This window comes from Mustelus asterias, unplaced genomic scaffold (genome assembly GCF_964213995.1).
Source record: "Mustelus asterias unplaced genomic scaffold, sMusAst1.hap1.1 HAP1_SCAFFOLD_85, whole genome shotgun sequence".
NCBI classification, from domain to species: Eukaryota; Metazoa; Chordata; class Chondrichthyes; order Carcharhiniformes; family Triakidae; genus Mustelus; species Mustelus asterias.
The window spans coordinates 86,142-94,877 of NW_027590139.1; the positions used below are offsets into that span (position 1 = coordinate 86,142).

Genomic DNA, 8,736 nt, shown 5'->3' on the forward strand with positions numbered 1-8,736 from the left:
AGGGGAGAGATACAAAAGCCTCCAGTGGGCCAATTTTTTCATACAGAGGGTGGTGAGTGTCTGGAACAAGCTGCCAGATGCAGTAGGAGAGGCGGGTACAATTTTGTATTTTAAAAGGCATTTAGATGGTCACATGCGTACGATTGGTATCGAGGGATATGGGCCAAATGCGGGCAATTGGGATTAGGTTAGGGGTTTAAAAAAAAGGCGGCAAGGACAAGTTGGGCCGAAGGGTCTATTTACATGCTGTAAACCTCTATGACTCTATGAATCCATGTAACACTAACGATAAACTCTGAAGAAGAATCACATAACAAGCACAACATACATGTCAGATACACACAGAGCACACATGTCAAATCATGTCATTTTCAAGTTGCCTCTTTTAATTTCCTGCTCTCCACCAAATCAAAATCTCCACCAGATTAAAAATCTCCGACCTCAATCCCTATGCTGCTCCTCAATCCACTGATAATACTACACGCAATGTATAAAACTTGCAGCGCTTGGCTCCGTAGCTGAGTGGATAGAGCCCTGGTCTTGGTCAACCAGGGATCGTGCCTTCAACTCTCGCTGTCGACCAAGCTTAGTTGATAGAAGCTGTGGGGTGGAATCCAACAGACTGCGAGATGAAACAGAGAGCTTTTCTGAGTGAAGGAGCAGATCAGGTGCAAACTTGAAAAACGAGAAGTTATTCTTCTTCATAAAAAAATAGAAAGAGCAGGATATATTTGATGAGTTGAAAATGTAAATGTTGATATTAAGAATAGAATAGATTCGTTGGTACAAGGAATGCATTCAGCTCGCATGTAGGTGCAGCAGGTAATTGGAAGTGGAATTACATTTTGGTCTTTATTGCCGGCAGACTGGAGTCCAAGAATAACGAGGTGTTTCTGCTGTTGCACAGGGCTGGTTGGGACCACATGTTGAATATTCTGTGCAGGTGTGATAGTCAAAGGGACGTGCTTGCATTGGAAACGGTAAAGAGAAGATTCACCAGATTGCTCCCTGGGGTGAGGGAGTTGTCCTGTGATGAAATTCTCTGGAGTTTAGAAGAATAAGAGGCGATCTCATTAAACCGACACAGCTCTGAGTAGGTTTGATGGGAGATTGTTTTTTTTCTGCTGGTCGGGGAATCTAACCCACTGTGGAACAGATAAGGGGCTGATCATTTCGGGCTAAGATAAGGAGAAATTACTTTACTCAAAGGGCTGAGAATCTTTGGCATTCTCTGTACCTGACAGTTATGTACGCCCCATCATCGAGTACATTTAAGGTTGGATGAACAAGTTTCTGGTCTCTTGGGGAATTCAGCGATAAGGGGAGATGGTGGAAAAACTGAGTTGTAGCCCAAGATCGATTAAGATGGTATTGAATAGCGGAACAATCCCGATGGACTGAGTGGTCTGCTTCTTCTCCTATTATTCATTTTATAATAAAAGCAGAAAGTGCTGTAAGTTCTCAACAGGGCTTGCAACAAATGTGGAGCAAGATATAGAATTAAGTTTCCGAGTCCAATATGACTCTTTGCAAACCAGTAACTGATTGCGAGTTACAGCAATTAGCACAGCATCGAGAATGGGAATTGAATGGGATCCAGGCAGTGAAACGCTGAATTTAAACTGCCGCAGGATTTCTGTTGGAAAATTGTTCAGGAAAGTTGCTGCCAACTGAAAGGGAGGAGGTTTGAGAGCATCCTGCGCCAAATAGACCTCCTCTAACAGACGAGACTGTTTGACAGTGTACATGCTGAGAGCTTGTTTCCACCGACCCTCTCCCCGCCCTGCCCCCAAATAGACCCCCTCTACCCCCTCATGCTGTTGTATATTTCCAATCGATTAGAAATATGGGATTCACAGTAACTGGTAGAAATTGATGCTGTAGTTGTAGATATAGAACTGGAATGCAACATCACACCGAGTGAATCCACTGTCTGTTTAAATGCTGATCAGTGAAAATTTCAATCATCCTCTGCTGTGCAACACACGGCGACTGAGTCAATAAGCAATAGCCAGTCAAAAAAAGCCTGTACCAGTCAATCTTTCTCGCAACTTTCAAACATGTTGTTATTCTCTACCATTTGCCACTGACGTATATCAATAAGTGAACGCAGTTTGTGATGTTAAAAAATGTCTTCACCCCCTCTGGGAACTGAATCACATTGATGCACAGAGGAACACACACAGACACCGAGAGTGACAGAGGGCTGACAAGACACAAACACCCATAGATCAATGATGTCACCAACTGGGTTCAGTTTTGTTCCATTTCTGGCTGGGGTTTTGGTGATTTCTAGCTGATGAACAGAAATGAAGGAATGCGAAGTGAAGCAGGAAAAACAGATGGGAATATTTGAAAGATTTTGATTCCATTGAAAGAATAATAATTCTGCAGTCATCGAAAGGAATGAATGCTGAGCAGCGCATTGGGTGAGGTTCAAATCTCCGTGAGAAAACAATAATTTCAAATCCACCGCCTGAGCCGCTTGGCCACCACTGCAACCGGTGTCAATGTGTTCGTGTCACTCATATTAAATCATTGAATAGTGACAGCAACAAAAGTTGCTGTAGAGAACCTTCTGTTCTAGAAGGTCACGCTGCACCTTTCATCCCTCCTTTTTCGTTCTTACAGAATGCCATTCGCTGAAAAGACAAACGAGCTGCACTTTTCGGCAGTGGTGGGATTTGAATCCACAGCAATTCAGATATTGAAACTTAAATTTAGTAATTAAGACCATGCGGCTCCGCTAACAGTCGAAGGTAACTATTGCTCAGAATAATACCGGCAATGGGTTAGAATATGATTGAGATTTTGGATAGAACATTTAGCCCCTCAAGCCCCTCACAATATTTTGGAATCACAGCCAAGCAGTTGTTTTCCATCTGTTACATTTCCGACTTTTCCAGCTTTGATGAAAGATCCAGCTGGAAGATTAACTTTGTTTCTCTCTCCACGGACGCTGCCAGATCTGGTTTCATTCAATGCGGAATTCCTTTTCATGGTGTCAGTTCACACAGCAATACAAACGAGTTACCCTCTGGCTGGGGATTGAATCCAGTCCATAGTGATGAACGTGCCGATTCCAAACCACTTGACCAGCAGTGAAGCTGACAATGACTTCCCCAATCAGCGGATCATCGTCATTTTAGCCATTCTCTTCCTCCTCTTCCGTCACATTATCGACAGGTTTCTCATTTTAAAAAAATACTCAACTTATTTCCACATTTGTCACCTGCCATCGAGACCATGGCCGTGAAAACGATGACTTTGCACCATTGGAACACCCGAGTTCCCCCATCACCAGCTCAATGTTGCCTTGTCTATCATTCCTTGTGTCAAATAATACATCCTCCCTCGTTTTCTGTGCCGAACCTTACCTTCTGCCCTTTTCAATGAGTGACCCTGACTTCACAACTAGAAAATGCACGAGAAGCCCTTCAGACTAATTAAAATTTGCAAATGCATGAATAATAGAACTGTTCCCTCAGTCTGCAGTGAAAATGATTTGGAAAAAAAATTCTACCAGTTTCATGCCGTGGGAGGTGAACGCGATAACTGTCGTGGAAGTATTCCTGTAATTGGCTGAACACTTCTCTGGTGTTGAAACAGAAGGTGCCATTTTGCAGAAGTTCGTGGTGCAAGTGGTCTGGCGTGGAAACTAAAATAACAAAAGGATCGTGGGCAGAGCAAATTGTAAAACAAGCTGTAATCTGTTGGTTTGTGGTTAGAGTTTGAAACTTTCACTGCTGTTTTGATTGCAGGTCAGGAAATGAAGATTTATTGCTCTCTTCCAATGCGTGAGAACAAATATCAGTTATTTCCCGGCAGAACGCACAAATCCCAGTCTCGCCTTGTGTCCTGTCCTTTCTCAAGTGAAGACCCTGAGCAAATTCAACAGGAAGCCATATTGTCCTTTCTGGGAGACAGACGAGGTTAAGGACAGTTTAAATGGAGCCGGCCCTTCGCTGCAGCTCATTGTGTTTCTGACTGGAGATGATTTTTGTTTGCTACACATTTCAGGATCATCTGATTCGGTTACGATTTCGTCATGGCCCATCCCAACTCCACAGGTTTTGATATATTTCAGTATTAATGCAATGGAACGACATGATTAGCACACCTTCCTGTGTGGTAGCGTGGCCGAGCGGTCTAAGGCGCTGGATTTAGGCTCCAGTCTCTCTCGAGGCGTGGGTTCGAGTCCCACCGCTGCCAGAGTTGATGCAAGTTTTTGTCCTTGGAGCTGAAGTCCAACAGCTCGGGTTGAACGTCGGAATCTGTGCGGTGTCGTTTTTGACAGACGCCCTTGTGAGAACAGGATATTGCGCTTGACTAATCGATCGACAGTTCCGACACGCCACAGCAAAAACACGCACCGACCTCCTCAGAAGACAAGTACGGGACACAGCCCTCAGAGTGCCCTTCCTCCTCCAGTACGTCCCCAGAGTGCAGAAGCCAAGACATCTTAGGAGTGGAGAAGCTATGACATCTTCTTCGGAGCCGTCAGCGTACAATCGATGAAGACGAATATCACGCGAAGGCCTTCCCCACGCCCCCTACTTGCCTTCAAAAAACAGAGCAACCTTAAACAGACCATTGTTCGCAGAAAACTACCCAGCCTTCAAGAGAACAGCGACCACGACACCACACAACCCTGCCACAGCAACCTCTGCAAGATGTGTTGGATCATCGACCCGGATGCCACCATCACACGTGAGAACAGAATCCACCAGCTGGACGATACATACACATGCAACTCGGCCAACGTTGTCTACCTCATACGCTGCAGGAAAGGATATCCTGAAGCATGGTACATCGCCGAGACCATGCAGACGCTACGACAACAGATGAATGGACACCGCTCGACAATCACCCGGTAAGAGTATTCCCTTCCTGTCGGGGAACACTTAAGCAGTCAAGGACATTCAACCACCGATCTTCGGGTAAGCGGTCTCCAAGGCGGCCTTCAAGACGCACGACAACGCAGAATCGCTGAGCAGAAACTGACAGCCAAATTCCATACATGAGAACGGCCTCAACCGGGACCTTGCGTTCATGTCACACGACTTGTAACCCCCACCATTTGACCTGGTCTTGCAATACCCTACCAACTGGCCTGGCGTGAGCCAATTCACACTGCTTTAACCTTTCATTGTCCCCCTCTCCACTCGCATTGTCTGTACCTGTAAAGACTTGATTCGCTGTTAAGACACGCATTCCAACCATTATCTTGCAATTGAGTCTGTGTCTTTCTATGCCCTGTTTCTAAACCCAACTCTCCACTCACCTGATGAAGGAGCAGTACTCCGAAAGCTCATGCGACCACGTAAACTGATTGGACTTTAACCTAGTGTTTCTACACCCTCTATATTCTTCAAGGATCCATTTGATCCCAGCTGCCGGTGTATGACATTTATCTCATTCTTCTTCTTGACCAGGGCCTCAATATCGCCAGTTATCCAGCATTCCCTCGTTCTACCAGCCTTGCCCTTCACGCTAAGAGGAATGTGCTTGTCCTGATACCTGGTTAACAGACTGTTGAAAGCCTCCCACTTACCAGACGCCTCTTTGCCTGCCAGCAAATTCCCCACTTAACTTTTGAAAGTTCCTGTCTGATAACATTAATATTGGCCTTGTCCCAATTTAGAATTTTAACTTTTGGGCCAGACCTATTGTTCTCCATAGCTCTCTTAAAACTAATGGAATTATGGTCACTCGTCCCAAAGTGACCCCTAACTCTCCTTGTGTCACCTGCTCTTCCTTTTTTCCCAAGAGGAGATCAAGTTTCTCCCCCTCTTTCGTCGGAACATTCACATACTGAATGAGATGTTCCTCCTGAATAAACTCGAAATGAAGGCAACATCGCCAAATTTGCAGATGACTCAAAAATAGGCGGGACAGTAAGTTGCAAGGAGGAAATAAGAAACTTACTAATGAAAAAAGTAGGTTAGGAGAGTGGGTGAAAATGTGGCAGCTGGAGTTTAAGGTGAATAAGTGTGAAATCATGCATTTTGATCAGAAAAATGGGAAGACGACTTATTATCTAAATGGAGAGAGACTTTGGGATACTCCGGTGCAGAGGGATCTGGGTGTCTTCGTTCATGAGTCACAGGAATCTGCCATGCTGACAGCAGACAAATAAAGCGAGAGGAATGTTGGCAGTTGTAGCTAAAGGCATAGAATATAAAGACAAGGAAGTATTGCTGCAACTACACAAGGTATTGGTGAGGCCGCGCCTGAAGTATTGTACGCAGTTTTGTTCCGCTTATTTGAGGAAAGATGTCGTGGCATTGGAGGCAGTTCAGAGGAGGTTCACAAGATTGATTCCAGAGATGAAGTGTTTGTCGCATGCAGAGAGATTGAACAGTTTAGGCCTATACTCTCTGGAATTGAGAAGAATGAGGGGAGATCAAATTGAGGTGTACAAGATGATAAAAGGCATGGATAAGGTAGACGTGGAACGAATGCTTCGGCTGTTGGGGCATTCTAAGACGAGATGTCATGGACTTAGGATGAGGGGTAGCAAATTTAAACTGAGTTGAGGAGGAACTACTTCTCCCAAAGGGTTTTGAACCTGTGGACTTCGCTAACCCAAAGTGCAGTGGATGCTGGGACAGTGAGTAAATTTAAGGAGGAATGAGACAGATGTTTAATTGGTTGAAGGGTTCTGGGGAGAAGGCAGGAAAATGCGGATGAGGACCATATCCTCCATGATTGAATGGCGGAGTGGATTCGATGGGCCGAATGGCCTAATTCTGCTCCGATATCTTGTGACCTCTTATGGCAGGGAGCAGACGGTGATGGTTGTGACAGGTTTTCAGAGTGGAAGAGTATGTCTCCTGAGGGCCCCAAGGGATCAGTGTTCTTGCATCTGCGGTTTGCATGAGTGATTTCGATTTGAATGTTCGAGGCTTGAGCAATAAATTAGCATTTGATACAAACATTTGCGAGGTGGTAGATAGGGCGCAGGTAATCTTGGTTCACAGAAGGATATCGATGACCTGGTCAGATAGGCTGGTCTATTGCCAATGGAATTCGATCCGGATCAGTGTGAGGTGATGTGCTCCGGCAGGGCAAACAAGGCAAGGGAATATATGATAAACGCAGGACCCTGGGAATCTCAGAGGGGCATTGGTGAGCATGTATAGCGGTCCCTGAATGTCGCACGACAGGTGGATAAAACGGGTAATTGAATGAAAGAGGTCAAACTATGTGTGTGTCCTCATTTGGAGCTGGTGGCCATGTTCCTGGATCGATGTTGTAATGGTGAGCACTCTGAATGCGTTGATCCGAGCTTAAATCTCGATGGAACCTTGCCTTCCTTTACCGAAGCCGATAATGATTTTGCTGAAGGGACTTTTATTTAAAATTCCCAGAAAGTCGGAATCTAAACACAGGTAATTTCGGCAAATTCCACAGCAATCACTTTGCAGATGATACAACGAATGACGTCATTGCATCAGGCCCAGAGGACGGTTGCTCCAGAATAAAAAGCGCTGAGAGGCAGAAAAGCCACAGCGGACAGGGGTCCACCTACGGGTGCCATTCAGTCACCCACCTGTCCCAATTTAAACAATTGTCCGGATGGCGAATGTCCAGAGTGTGAAACGTTACACCATGGAACCGACAGCACTCTGATATAAGACACTCTGGTCTCCCAAAACGCACCTATGCACAGGCACACAAACACAAACACACACACACACACACGCACACACACACAGAGAGAGAGAGAAACTCACACAATTGATCAATAATTGCCGGACTCCAGCCCAATGGTTGTGGTTGTGTGACACCAACTGCCCCTTTCTTTCAACAAAAGAATTAAAGAGTCGCGAAAAGATGAAAAAAAAACACTGATGTTGCAGGCATCTGTCGCCAGAGGCTCAGCAGTGTGCATTGTAATAGCAGCTGAACAGGCTGACAAAATTGTCGTCCGCATTCCTGCTTTGTGAGAAATTTAAACGAAATGTCCATCAACAAATGGGGCGGCACGGTAGCACAGTGGTTAGCAATGCTGCTTCACAGCTCCAGAGACCTGGGTTCGATTCCCGGCTTGGGTCACTGTCTGTGTGGAGTTTACACATTCTCCTCGTGTCTGCGTGGATTTCCTACGGGTAGTCTGGTTTCCTCCCACATTCCAAAGATATGCGGGTTAGGTTGATTGGCAATGCTAAAATTGCCCTTAGTGTCGCGCGATGCGTAGGATAGAGGGATTAGTGGGTAAATATGTAGGGATGTGGGGGTAGGGCCTGGGTGGGATTGTGGTCGGTGCAGACTCGATAGGCCAAATGGCCTCTTTCTGTGCTTGTTGGGTTTCTAAGATTCAAATCAATCCTCAGCAACGTCAAAGAAAAGCAAGGATCAGTCTGGTTCAGAGTGCTCACCATTGGACCAGAGAACCTCCAACATTGGAGCCGGCTGCAAATGGCCGCTTAAAGGATTTGACCTTCCTGCTGTTGCTGCCACATTGAATGAAAGGGGTCACGTGCTTTGAGTGACCACTTGCAGCTGGCTTCTGGGTTCTGTGTTGTAATGGCCAGAACTCTGGACTCTGAATCCAGCGATTCAAGTTTAGATCTTGGTGGGATCTTGCTTTTCTTTGCTGAAGCCGCTGATTGTTTTTACTCAAGGGCATTTTAATCAAAATCCTCAGAACGTGGTACACTGAGAGAAATTCACCAAATTCCACCATAATCACGTTGCAGACGATGCAGCGAATAACTCTCCTGGCGTCAT

General features: G+C 45.6%; 1 non-coding gene across 1 annotated transcript; it reads left to right on the forward strand.

Moving 5' to 3' along the window:
• Nucleotides 1–4,130: 4,130 nt before the first annotated feature.
• Nucleotides 4,131–4,212, forward strand: trnal-uag (transfer RNA leucine (anticodon UAG)). The gene has a single exon. It is a non-coding gene; the product is annotated as a tRNA-Leu (tRNA).
• The last annotated feature ends 4,524 nt before the right edge of the window (nt 4,213–8,736 follow it).